The sequence below is a fragment of the Juglans microcarpa x Juglans regia genome, chromosome 4S (genome assembly GCF_004785595.1).
Source record: "Juglans microcarpa x Juglans regia isolate MS1-56 chromosome 4S, Jm3101_v1.0, whole genome shotgun sequence".
NCBI classification, from domain to species: Eukaryota; Viridiplantae; Streptophyta; class Magnoliopsida; order Fagales; family Juglandaceae; genus Juglans; species Juglans microcarpa x Juglans regia.
Genome location: NC_054601.1, coordinates 10718734 through 10734134, shown reverse-complemented (window position 1 = coordinate 10734134; position 15401 = coordinate 10718734).

Sequence of the window (15401 nt, the reverse complement as noted above, 5' to 3'; positions counted from 1 at the left end):
TAGATAAAGTAATCACAAGAATAATAGTATTAATAATTTTTTTATGAAAAAAACTCGTGTACGCATTAATAAAATATTTTGGAGGAAAAGAAATATACAATATTTCTGGATTTAATGTTATTTATAACTTCATTTATATAGTTTAATTAATAATAAATTTAATTGACACACTCTTAACGTAACTTAGTAACACTCTTAACGTAACTTAGTAAATAGTGATTGTTCATGAGATTTCAGAGTGATCAAGTTTAAACTCGTTAACAAAATCAAATAAACTAATTAATCAATCATGGACATAAAATGTAACTTAATAATAATTTCAAAGTTTAATTGTGTTAAAATAAACTTAATGAATAGATTTCATATATAATCAAATATTTGAAGATGTACATGTTAGAAAAAGATAAGTTGAAGAACATGTTCATCGCATCCAATTATAAGATTTGCATCACTATTGACATGGGAACATCAATTCAAAATCTTAATTATATGTGCATAACTTCACATTATATTGATGATGATTGGATCTTGCATGAGTATTATAGATTTTAATAAAGTTCTTGATTATAAATGGATAACAATAGGGAAAGAGATCGAGCCATCCGTACTTGGATGGGGCATAAAGAAGATATTTACAATCATAGTTGACAATGCATCCTCTAATACTATGGAAATCAATTATTTGAGGAAAATTACGAAACTTAGGGATTGTATGGTATTAGACAATGAACTTATGCATATAAGATGTTGTGCACATATTTTGAATCTCATTATCCAGGAGATTGAAAGAAATTGATAAATCAATTGTGAAGATTCGAAATGCAGTTAAATATGTGAAGTCTTCTCCTGCAAGACTTAATAATATTTTGGGCTGTGGGCTTCTTTGTCTTGATGTTCCGACTAGGTGAAACTCAACATATCTAATGTTGAGTGTGGCTCTAAAATATTATGCGGTGTTTGAGGTAATCCAAGATGAAGACAATGAGTTTGGCCCATATTTACGTGAGGTTGGACAAGGAATGTCAACTTTACATGATTAAGAAACCATCAAGGTTTTTGTACAAATTTTTAAGCTTTTTTATGATATGACTTTGTGGGTTTCAGACTCAGTTTATGCAACTTCAAATTTGTTCATTAGAGAAATATTTACAATCTATAACCATTTGAACAAATTTTCTATAAGTGAGAGTAATATGCTAAAAACCATGTCGAAGAGGATGTTGTTGAAATATAACAAGTATTGGGGGGATTTTGAGTAATTGAACAAAATGTTGTTTATTACATCTATGCTTGATCCGCGCTTCAAGTTGGAAGTTTTGTAATTTTGTTTTAGAAATATTTTTGGCCATGTGCGAGCGTTTGAACTTGTTGATTGGTTAAGGAGGATGATTAGATGTCTAAGCAATATTCAAAATCCAGTGTAGGTTTGGGCCAATCAAGTGTTGGCAAGACCCAAAGCAGCACTTCTTATGATAATGTGGATGATATATTAAGTATGTATCAACAATATAAAGCAACAAAAGGTGTGGTAGAGTCTAAATTAGAATTGGATAAGTATTTCAAGGAATGTGTTAAAGGATAGACACCTGACTTTGATATTCTACTATGGTGGAAGGTGAACTCAATCAAATATCTGATCCTTGCCAATATAGCTCGAGATGTGTTAGCTATTCCCATATCTACTGTTGCTTCTGAGTCGGCATTTAGCGTTGGAGGTCGTGTCTTAGATTCATTTCGTAGCTCATTGGCCCCGACAACAGTTGAATCGCTAATTTGAACACAAAACTGGTTGATGGCTCCCTCCATTAATTATGACTCCCAAAATATAATGGAAGATGATGAAAGTTACAAGTTAGAAACCGGTAAGATTCATATTTGAAAATTATTTTCATATAGTCTTTTTAATTAATTATATGTTTAACATAATTTTTTTTTCCATGTAGAGATAACTTTGAAGAATATTTTAAATGAGGTCGATTGAAGATTACTTAAAGTACTTTTAAACCAAAACTAGCTAATCCAAGAGTAAGGCCATTTTTGCTTGTTGATTGGTTAAGTCATTGATTGCTTGACATATCAAATTTTCAAATGTAGAATGTGAAACTGTCATATTTAATCATTCAATGGTAGCCTCTATTTGTTTTTCTAATTTTTTTTTTTAATCACAGATCAATCAGTAGGGTAGTGGGAACTTTTTGTGTCCTTTATAAAAGCACCTATAGCAGCCTTGCTAACCTCTAAATTTAGTGCTCATTCTCAATTATTCATTTGCTTCTTTAGGCAATTATTTGAACCCTAGAAATAAAGGCTTTGAAGATTCTCTAGCTGTAGAAAAACTACAAAGACAATTAGAAAAAATAGAAAAAGAGAGAATTCATGATGGGAATGAAGAGGGGAATGAGAAAGATATAGAGTTTGAAGACGAAAATACTCTACATCAGGACTTGAATGAAACAAATAGTTGTACTTCATTACAACTCTTGAATTTGAATGAAATAAGATGCTAAAATCCATGGTAACTTCCTATAGTAAATTTATAAAAAAAATAAGCATAATAAAAAAAGAAGAAGAAAGAGTGTGATATGTACGTTCGGTTTGGTTTTGGGGTTTGTATTTTGAGGAAATGTTGCTTTCATTCATTTCTCAACTTTGTTCTATGATCTGTTCTCATAATTTTTTTTAAATCGTGATTTTCCCCAATTGGTTGGTTTTGTTGTTTAACAGTCACACAACTTTGGTATTTATTGGGAAAAGCATAAAGATGGGTACCTTTTGCTGATGTTCATGTGATGGAGAATTTGAAGAATATGCTCTTCCCCAATTGCCTGATTTTGTGTTTTTGTTTTTATTTTTGTTTTAAATACGAGCCATTGCAGCACTTAAAAAAGATGCACATCTACTAAAGTATGGACGCAGAGGGAAGCCAAAGTTTTGCCCATTCCAGCTTACATCATAATTGATGGTGGATTTCTATTAATTGCTGCTCCAATTGGAGAGGGCTTAGTTATGGATTTTCCTTGTGGATCTTTTGGGATTGATGTAACCAGGATATTGCTCTTTTTGCCTATTGGTATAACAAGGAAGTTCCCTTTGGTTGGATTGTTCTTTTTGAGATAGACAATTGTTAATTGTGTGTTAAATGTTTTAACAAATAGATTTGTAAATGGATTTTTTCTCATTGAAATATACAAATGATGATTTGGAATCTATCGAAGTAGGCTAGGAAGAAACATGAATCAGATCAATTTTTTCTAGAAATTTGACTCTATTTTCATCTCATCAGTTATATTATTGAACAACAATAAGAATCATTGACCAATTATCTATAATTTTGTGCATGTAATTAACAAAAAGAATTGATTTTTAACTTAGAGAGACATGTAATGTGTACAGATATAAGTGCCCCCATTTGGGACCAACGAAAGATGGGAGATTTCTAATACCTCCTGACCACTCCCAATTGCTATATTAAAGGGATCTGAGAAATGAGGACTTTGGGCCAAGACGAAAGCAGCTTTTTATTCTTCAACCTCACGAGGCGAGATGCCATTTTTTATCTTCTCTGTCTTAAAGGGGTCTCGATCCCTGCTGTATTATGAGATATGAGAGACCATAAGAGACTGTAAAATACTTCTATATTAATGGATTTTCCCTCCAAACAACCCGTGGACATAAGCCCCGTGCCGAACAACGTTATGGATGTACGCAGGGGTACCTAACCACCACTCCGAACCACCGTTCGAGGCAACGAATCACATCGATTGAGGCCTGAGCTGTCATCGTGGACCAGGGATGATTGTTTCTTCTCTTCCAGTCTGTGTGGTGAGTTTCGTCCTTAACAGTTGGCACCATATGTTGGTTTTGATTTATTTTCTACACTAGAACGTGGGAAAAGGAGGATTTCTTGGCTTCTGAAGTCATCTTGGAATGAGTAGATAAGATTCTCTCACCCTTTCAACTGTCGTTATTTTTATACCATTATTGAAATTACTCAAGTACCCTTGTATTGTAATCTAATGTTCTACAATTCATTCAACAAATTCGTTAGTCGTCAACCATGAAATTATTTAATAATGAATCAATAACATAAAATAAATAAATTGTATAATACCAATCTTGGTATCAAATGGAAATATTTTAAAGAACTCTTTAAAGGTAAAACCCTATGGGGCAGCCAAACCTAGAAAAATCATTTCTTTTATTTGAAAACCAATTACAAGCAAGTTTCAATTGACACTCTTACTGGACCAGATAGACAACCTGTTTGTCTCTATTGCAGTAGCAACCAAAACCTCTAACGATATTTAAATATTGGTTTTTCTCTTGAAACTCAAGTGGCTGAATCACGGTTACTCAATCTCAATCTTGGATCAACAATCACACTTTTTGAGAGAAACAACATGAAAGTCCTTTAAAGAATTTTCTTACCAAAACATGCATTGGATAGTGCTCTAAAAAATATCTAGAACTGAATCTCTACATATTCTAACCAGTAGGATCCTTTAAATAAACAATCTAAACATCAATTTGAATTGCAGTAGGATTCTGCTGATGAAACAATCTAATAGGTGTTTGAGTCACAATGAAACATTGCTGATGAATTTTGCTGACGCTTAATACTTATCTTCTCAACATTGACAGTTTCACATTCAAATTCTTTTCTTGATAAAATCTATATCTTGGAATTTGGCTTCTACACTTTCGACTTATCTAAAACACTTCCTAACAACCTCTAGATAAAATCAAATAGTCATAGATAAAGTCAAAGTGTCTTACATTCATCCAAATTACAAAACCAAAGATAAGATAAATTCTATCATCTTATTCACTTAGTCATATCCAAACTTATGAATTTAGTCATCTAGTCCTAGCCAAATTTTTGCATCTACAATCTCTCCCTTTGGCAGATTGGTGACAAAAATCAGTTTGATAAATGTAGTATAAAACCTGTCAAACGTACAAACAACAGACCAATAAACCAAGTAGAAATTCCAAGCAAATAATAAAAAAGAATAAAAAATACTAACATAGAACAATGATTAAGATTAGTACTATTAAAATTCACAAAATTTAAAATCTAACTCAAAGTCTGAGCATGTTCTAGTCCAACATCAAAATTATGTCCAGAATTTAAATAAACCAGAATTTAGTTATACCCCTCAATATTAAATTCTCTTAAACAGAACAATACAAATTCATTCAACTCCACCTCAACAAATTCATTTCAGCAAATTCATTCAACTCCCCCTCAAAAGATATTCAGCTCCCCACGAATCTGGTCCTCTCTCCTTCTTCGCCTTTTTGTCACTAATCTAACAAGGCTCAATATTTTTCATGTCGGAGTCCATGAAATTTTCCAACACTTGCTGCATTTTCAATGATAGCTGCACCAACCTGTCATCTATGAAAGATCAGTGACACTATCATAATCAAAATGAATGAGATCCAAACCTATGTGTGCCGTGTAAGAGACAAGGTGATACTCCTTAATTTGACATGGCCAAAACCCCCTCTGATCTCAACTCAACCATGCATTTATATAATAAATGATGTATGAATATGAATGCATGTAAAATAATTTACAAAAGATTGAGAAAATTTGGTTGAGACAAAAAATCAAACACTTAGTGAGCATTCCATAGAAACTGAATGGCAAAGGCCTTGAACCCACTCAAAATTCATCCTCAATACATGACACTGTGGGAAACACTCGTAAACCAATCATAATTGGCACAAAATTACAACCCAAACATCAAGAGACCAAATCGCAAATCTTAGGTCAAAGAGAATGTCAAAAATCCCAAAATATGAGTGTGCTCCGAATCCTAGAAATAAAAAAACAAGAGGAAATAGATAAGGAGTGCACATACCTGACTTGGATTTGAATAGGCGATATGATCTGTGCAATTTCTAAAAACCAAAGTGCTCTAGAACACTAATGGTGTGGGAGGTGGTGCTCTGCTAGAGCACAAAGAGTGAGAGAGACGTGGGAGTGGGGGAAATAACGTGGGTGTGTGCGGCTAAAACTTAGGCTTAGTAAGTAAACGTGCCTCAAAGTCCAAATCACATAGGCCTAGTAATAACGTCTCAGAGTCCCACTGGGACATAGAGTTACTGTTGTAAAACACACCCAGACCCCATATACACGACGACAAAAAACAAACTGTGTTCTCATACAGAAAATGCCATATACAAAAAATGAAAAATAAAAAGAATCACAAAAACAAAAGATAAATAACATAAAGGTTGACCCACACCCTCAAATTGTTTTTTAAGCAACTTAATTCTCTTGAAGCCAAATCACTTGCCTAAATGCACCAAGAGTCCAAGTACAATGTACCAATCAACCAACCTTGAAAGAGGTTCATACTCTCTTATTTGAAATAAAGAGTCCAAAAATAAATAAATAAAGTGTGGACACACCACAATGTCATCATGGCTAAAGTCTATGTGGGTGTGTGAGTGAAGTAACTTACTACCACCATCAAATATTTAAATATATATATTTTTATTTTGCCCTTTATTTTTTTTATTTCCTTCACATAGATCAATACTTCCAAATGGATTATGTTTGACCTCAAAAGTCAAACTTTATGCTAGGGCTTAGATACTTGAAAGAGTATCTCCTCCAAATACAAGGTTGCACAATCCTTGATATATCCATTTTATTGCTCATTTTTTTCCGCAATAAATCGAGCAACGATTTTTTCTATAAGGACTTAAGGGACAAGATACGTGTAAGATGTTTGTCTTTTTCTACAATGTAGAAACACCGACGTTTTCTATATGGATCAACCCTTTATGTCCAGCAATAAGAGACATCTTGACTTTTAGTACTAGGTTCAACTAGTATTAGTCAATTTAAGGTTAGAAGTCCCCCTTTGGATAGCATCAATGAGGCTTTATGGAACATACATAATGAATAAAATGTGGACAATAAGTTTCTCACAGTGCACTAAAAGTCAACTTTGCCAAAATGAGTCATAGAGTCTACACTCACATTGTAGATTATAAAAAAATATAGAGATGTTCCAACTCCAACTATGGATAATATGAGGGTCCGAGTACTTATAACTGAACACACCAAGCATAATCATTGCCAAACTTAACAAAGCGGAAAAATAAATAATAAAAAACCCTTTTTTCAAAAACAATGAAAGAAAACAAAAATACGTGAAATGCATGACTTAGACTAATGATGTGCAGGAAATAAAAAAAAAATGCAAGTGTGCCTATCACTTAATGTCACACACATGTTTATCTACGAACTTTTCAATAAGCATAGTTTTCCGCATCAAAGTGTGGTGAGACATATAACGACGACAACATGATCTACAGGGGCATAGATCACACTCGAATGAATGAATAACACTCTGATGCCAATTGAAATTATCCAAGTACCTTTGTATTGTAATCCAACGTTATACCAATTCACTCAACAAATTGGTTAACCATCAATCATGCAATTATTTAATAATAAAGCAATAATATAAAGTAAATAAATTGCATAACACCAATCTTGGTATCAAAATGAAATCCTTTAAAGAACTCTTCAAAGTTAAAACCCTACGAGGCAACCAAACCTAGAAAAATCAATTTTATTATTTGAAAATCAATTACAAGCAATATTCAATTATAAAACTTTTGTCAATTGACACTCTTATTTGAACAGAAAAACCACTCGTTTGTCTCTACCGTAGTAGCAACCAGAACCTCTGACAATCTTTAAACATTGATTTTTCTCCTGGAACTCCAGTCGCTAAATCAAGATCACTCAATCTCAATTTTGGATTAACAATTAAACCTTTTGAGAGAAACAATATGAAAAATCTCTAAGGAATTCTCTCACCAAAATATGCATTGGAAAATGTTCTAAAAAATATCCGGAATTGAATCTTTACAAATCCTAACCAGTAGGATCCCTTAAATAAACAACCTAAATATTAATTTGAATTGCAGTAGGATTCTGCTGATGGAAAAAATCTAATTGGAGTTTGAGTCACAATGAAACTCTGTTGACAAATTCTGCTACTGGATTCTACTGATGCCTGATACTTATCTTCTCAGCATTAACAGTTTCACATTCAAACTCTTTTCTTGATAAAATCTATCTCTTGGAATTTGGCTTCTACACTTTTGACTTATCTAAAACACTTCCTAACAACCTCTAGATAAAATAAAAATAGTCATAGGTACAGTCAAACTGTTTTACATTCATCTCAGTTAGAAAACCAAAGATAAGATAAATTCTATCATCTTATTCACTTAGGCATATCCAAACTTATGAACTTAGTCATCTAGTCCTAGCCAAAATTTTGCATCTACAATTACCTTGGATAAAGAAAGAGAAAGAGAGGGCGACAATTGAGTTCACACATCCCATTGTGCACGAGGCGAGAACAGGTACATGAGCGAGTACACTGCATGACACGATGCACTTAAGTACACAACACAGCATTGTGCATGACTTTATGTGAAATATCATATTGTAAAACTTTTTTTTTATTGTAAATATATCTAATGTCTTGTAGGGTAGGGAGGTGGGCCCCCCATTACCCTACCTAGACATGGAGGGGGTCTCATCTATCATATGTGAGTGGCAGGGTAATTCGTTCACATCTAGGCATCCTCGTGGGTGCAAGGGGTGGTACGAGTTGGGCCCCCATTCGCATTTCCCCTGCCCTGCTCTGTATACATACATACATACATACATAGATATATGTGTGTGTGTATTTGAAAAAAAATTATACTTTGTAAAATGATGCCGTTTTGTTTTTCTAAAAACCTAAACTCCTGTTGGAATCTTGACTCCCAAACCTACCTCTCTCTCTCTCTCTCTCCCAACCTCTCTCTTAGATTCTCACTCTCACACCCTCAGTCGATGTCGTCATCGTCATTGCCGAGCGTTTCTCTCCTACGTTTTGTAAGTGTCGTGAGCCATTTTTTTTTAGTTTTACAATGGATTGTGTCTTGATGTTTGGATTTGGAGGTTGAGATTGATTAATGGATTTTGGAGGATGGGATTGTGATTTGTGTGCTATGGAGATTGGATGTGATTTGTGTGATTGTGCTTGAGTATCTATCAGTTCAACCCAAACCCCTAAATTAATTTAGGGTTTCAATCTAGTATAGAAAGGCCTTTCACTTATTGGGTGAGGAGGACGTACAATTTGTCAACCATTTTAATGATGAGGGAGGATTGGGCAATCCTAATGAAGATGATTGGGCTGTTGTTGGGACTTTTATCAATTTTTTGAGACTTTTATACGAGGTCACGACCACCATTTCTAGTTCTTTGTAGGTTACATTCAATGAATTTTGTTAGCAAGTATGTCAAGTGAAAGAACAATTGGATGAAATGTGCGGGAGTGACTAAACTAGGCTGTGGAAAATGGTGATCAGCATGCAGACTAAGTCTAATACGTATTAAGGAGAGTTGAGTAAGATAGACATTTTTCTATATGTGACTATTGTTCTGAACCCCCAATACAAAATTGACGAAATGGTGTCTGGATTGGCATTGGTGAATGAGAAGGCATGGTGGATCATATTGCGGTAAGGTTAGGGAAACCCTTAAAGGATTGTTTGATGAGTTTGTCGCATTCACGGGTGGTAATATTCCGGCACCTACACTTACCACATCACCTCCTCCCGAAGTCGGGATGGAGAAAAGGCATAGGTTAAAGTGGGTGAGAGGTTGGGTTAGGCTGCTGAACGTCATCAGCCTTTAAACACACGGTTGGAGTTGTATAGATACTTGATAGTGGAAATACTCCCATTTACGCTGGGGTTTGATATTTTATCTTGGTGGAAGGCCAATGCCGTCAAATATCTCATTCTTGGAGACATAGCCCACATCATTTTCGTCATTCCTATTACAATCGTAGCCTCAGAGTCGGCCCTTAGCATCGAGAGTGCATATTGGATCCATTTCAGAGTTCATTGGCTCCTATCACTTTAGAGGTATTGATTTGCACTCAAAATTGGAACAATAGGAGCCAGTTCGTATTCAGGAGGTGGTAGACTTTGTGGAGACCGACAAGGAGACGGGTGTTGATCAACCTAGATCCGGTAATTGCTCATACCTTTAATATTGCTACAATATCGCTTTTGCTTGTAATATATTGTGTTGTTACTTATATTCAAATTTAATTGGCCGGCATTTACCAATTAGCAACACAATATGACTTCGTAGTTGTCGAAGTAACTTTGAATATATTGAACTACGTTTATATCGGCCGCAATATGACTTCGTAGTTCGATTCACCATTGCCATTGATTTGTATAATTTGTCTCTTAATTATTTGTAGTATCTACATAATGTTTGTAATTCAATTTTTTTTTTTGTATTTCTCTCGGCTTTTATAGTCTTACTGTCACATGCCTAATCCTAATCCCAATGATCTTATCTTGATCTTAATCTCATCTTGGTTTGTATTTTTAATTTTTTAACTTTTTCACATATAATGTTTGTATTTACGATTTTTTTTTCTTAGTTTTTTTTTCAAGTTTTATAGTCTCACTTGCCAACTAACCCCAAACTCTAATCTCCAGACTCAAAGTCAATGTTAAAGTCATCTTGATCTTGTTATAATTTTAGATTTTATTTAAAAATTATTATTCATTTAAGTTATTTAAAAATTTGTATTATTTTTTGATTAATTTGCAATAGTTTTAGATTAATTTGTATTATTGTAATAGTTTAGAATAAATGTATATATGAACCCCCATAGGGTAAGGTATTTGGAGTTGGCAATCCATTGAATCCTACATCTTTTAGATATAATCAAATTAGGCCATAGACCAAACACTGATGAGAACTGTTATAAATGTACATATGAAATTGGTGGGTAACCATTTAGGTTCCATCTCTTAGAATTCTAACCCATTTATGTATCAACCCCTTGAATTCCTAAATTTATCACTGCAACTAATTAATTCATGTATTACCCTTTCATATTTCTTATCCTCCTAGGTCTATTGAAGGGTACCTTGCGGATCATTTGTATAACACAAGAAATTAGAAGCGAATGATATTGAGCTCCTAAGCAGTTAAGTTTATATTGCAATCTTTCTATTTTCAGCTTGCTACTTCTCTTTAATTTCACGAAACATTATCAGTACGAGACTCTACCCAACCATTTTTGTGCTTTTGATCTTTTGTAAGATACTTGCGAAACATTTTCCGACCAAGTTTTTTCTATAAATATTGATAAATCATTATTCTAATAGAAATAATTTTATAAAATCTTGATATGATTTATGTATAGAGTATAATGTTAATATCATATCAATGCGATGTATATTCTTGTCTTGATCTATATGTTAGTTCGATTTTAAATATTTATTTCTCATTCAATATTTAATATATTTGTTATTGATCATGTCAAATCTTATAAAACTCAAATTTGTTGTCCTCGCTGTTTCTCGCAATAATTATTTACCATGGACCTTTTGTGATGCTGAGATTCGTCTTGATGAATAAATCCTGAAAATACTATTAAGGAAGGAAATGAAGCATCCCTATAGGATTGCACTAAAACAATGATTTTCTTTCAGATCATCTGTATGAAAAATTAAACTAATGAATAGTAGTGAAATAGTTTAAATTAAGATGTTTAATGGGGTTTTGGAAAGGAGATAGAATATAATAATATGTGCTTGAATAAAAGTATTATAAAGTTAAAACATTGTTAAAATATATTTTTTTAATATCATCTTTGTTTTAAAATTTAAAAAAGCCGAATTGTTTTTTGTATTTTGTTTGAAAGTTTGAAAAAATTGTAATGATTAGGTAATGATTATATGACAAAGTTGCAAATTTGAAATTCAACAGTGTTAGTCTTTGAATGATATTTGGATGTTGAGATGAGATGAGGTAGGATGAGATGATTTGTAAAACCAAACGGGACCTAAGTACCTCATAATTAAAGATCCATTACTAGAATATCGTGATTCTCCAAAAAACTCATTATGATTAGATACACACGAAGTTGTAAGATTATTAGTGAATACATTATATAAGTATACACTCTTTTTAAAAAGTAAGTTCACAATTAAAATTGTGTACAGAAAAAGCTATTAACGGAGATATGTTTGACATGAAACATATAACATATTTATGCCCTAAATTTGCTCTTGTAGCAGCAATATCGAGTGTGAAAGTTCACCAAGTATTCCGAGCATGTAACACCCTGGTCCTAGAAGGGTCGAAGGGTTACTTCCTTTCACTTAAAATCATATATCACAGTACATATATAAACTCCAAATTCTCAATGCCATATAAAATTATTGTTTCAAACTAAGTATCTCAATATAATCTACCTCCCAAAATACCAAGTCATTAAAACACAACAAAATTACTTAATAAAATTTGTCAATACGTATAGAAACCTTCTATGCTAAATCCACTATACTTAAATCATTTTACCCATGCTCCATAATCTTGATCTTTAGTTGAAATATTTAGATTATATGAAAAATATTGTGGAGATAAGAGGTGAGTTATCAATAACTCTGTAAGCAGAGAACATATACTAGTATGTAAACATGAGCCTTTTCACAGAGTTCAAAATGTAAAACAAAAAGTTTTAGTTTCATAAATGCAGATCCAAAAATATATTATCCTAATATCAGAGCGACAGTTCAAAATGTTTATATTAAAAAATTTCCTTTGGCATAACATGACTGAACATCATTATCTTATCATGTCATATCATATCATAACATATCAGAATATCATATCAGAATATAGACCATATTTAACCCCCGTGGTAGAGTTGTGCATTCTGCAGAAAGCCAAGCAAAATATAAATCACCATGATACTAAAGCGATTGCACTCAGAACAGAGACCACGATTATATCCCGTGGCAGGCACTATTACATCTCGTGACAGGCCTAGAGGTTACGATTATATCCCGTGACAGGACTAGAGGTCACTATTATGTCCTGTGACAGGACCATAGATCACTATTATCACTTATGACAGGGCCATTTATCAGAGCAAAATAGAATCAGAAATTATCGAATCATGACCAGAAACAGAATCAGAAAGTCATGCTAAAGGTTTTCAGATGCCACATCATATCACAAAAAAGTACTAAAACAAATTCATATCATTTCATATATTCAAAAACAGATTCAGAACATCTTCGCATGTGCATCACACGCACAGATTTTCATAAATTTTGTATTCGCTCTTTTTGCATAGTTCAGAAACAGAATGTCAAAAATTTACTTATGTCTATACTAGTCATGACAAAAATACTTTCCTCTTTTATACAGATTTTCATGAGTAATGCAGAATAAATAACTAAGGTTGTTTCAACATTTCTTTTCAAAACATATAATGCACATTTTTCGTAAAATTAATTTTCTTTTTATGCAAAATCTAGCATAAGAACCACACTTACCTGGACCTTTTAACTTCTTTGAATTTTCTCACAACAGTGTCAATGGAATATCAATCGTCACCAATAAAAAGTCATGTAACTTGGGTAAATTTTCAATTGAACTCGTACTTCCTAATTGCACTTGGAATACTTAAATAATCTATTTTTCCTGAAGATCTAAAATTCTCGTAACCCTAAAATATCAATACTTCCGAAATTAATCGATACCTGCTTAATTTCTCCGACTACTACACTCGAAATTATTTCTATAAAATAAAGTGCATGACTAACATATTTACTCAAATAAGACTAAACCTGTGAAAAATACATCTCCAATTTATTAATCACTTAACATAATTGTAACAAAATCTATTAAAATAAACAGCGAAATATCATTTAATAAAAATAGACTTAACTAGATTTGAAACGTTCAAAATAAAACTATACACTCATTACTTACTACTGAAATTTAATTATAAAAATTTTAATACTATGTAATATAATTTAAATTGTTCATTGTTTTCTGTAATAATGTTTACCCGTAAAACAAGGTCCACACAAAATAAGTTAAAAAAAATCAATCACCAGCCAAATGACAAGGGTATTTTAGGACTTGACCATAAACATGCATGGGCTCTTTGGGGGAGGTTGGAATTTACAGCTTTCTGAAACTACAAACACTTCCAGACTAGACCTTACGTGCAGACAAGAGGTGAGTTCCATATCGAGAGAGGAGTGAACATGCGACGGCGCAGGGAGATGGGCTGAGGTCGACGGTGGTGAGTGTGGCCGCAGAGTAGGCACAGAGAGAGAGAGAGAGAGAGAGAGAGAGCACCGTGATAGAGACAGAGAGTGGGGGAAAGAGAGAATGAGGGACATACTGTCAGGGAGCGACCGAGAGGGGTGGAGATGCCATGTGATGGTGGCTCACCACGGCACGGGGTTGGGTATGGTGGTTCGGGATGGTGCAAGGAAGTGGCGCATGGTGGAGCTTTTCCACGGTTAGGCTTACTCCAATGAAGATAGTGTTGCGGCTTTGAGTTGGTTACTGACGGTGGTTGGTGCAAATCTATGGGGAAACGTCTCACTACTGAGCCACGGTGAAACGGGTGGCAAGTGGCTGGCAACTTGCGTCGTTGGCGGCGGAGGTGCAGAGTGCAAACTTGCTCTGTTTTCTTGCTTAAAAATAGAGGCTTCCGAGTTATGGGTGCAATAACGCCGTGGTGTGGAAGACGTGCAGTGGTGAAGGTTTCTTTCGGTGGTTTTCTGCGGGTCGTGTTGCTGGCTGTGGAAGAGCACGCAGTGGTTGTATGGATTTTTCGTGAACTGAGGTTGTGACCGTGAGGAGCTGCAGTGGCTCTTCTTGGGTGGTTTAACCGTGGGCTGAGGTTGGGTAGTTTCTCTAGGTTTGGCTTTGCTGTGGTAGTGGTTGCGCCGAAATCAGTGGCGGTTGCTGGTGGTTCTCAATGTTGGGTTTGCTCGCGTGTGGTGGTGGTGATTTGGGTCTTAGCACAAGAGAGAGAGCTCGGCTAAGCGAGAACTTGTAAGAGGGAGAGAGAAACTCATGGGGAGGGATTGGTGAGTACGAGGCACGGTGAGATAGAGAGGGAGTTGAGGTTGTTGGTCACAAAGAAGGGGACGTGCAGAGGGGTGGCGTAGTGGGGTAGAAGTCCTTTGAGTTGTGGAGCCGTGTAACAACTAATAGGGGAAGAGGGGTTATCGGGGGATGGGGGAGGAAAGGAGAGGGAAAACAATTCTGAGAGTTGTAAAACGGTGTGTTTTGCACCTACTTGTGCTGGGTTTTGCACTTGGGCTTGGGCCCTAAGCTTGGGGTGTTACAGAACAAACATCTTGTTTACTATTGGCTAAACCAAACAACAAGGTACTAATGAAAAATCAACAGTCTCATCTAACCGGTTATAATCTATTTTTTGAAGTGAATGAAATCTCATTTCAACATAATAAAGGAAATCGTGGTCGTAGATGTGGTAGAAAAAACTATCGAAATC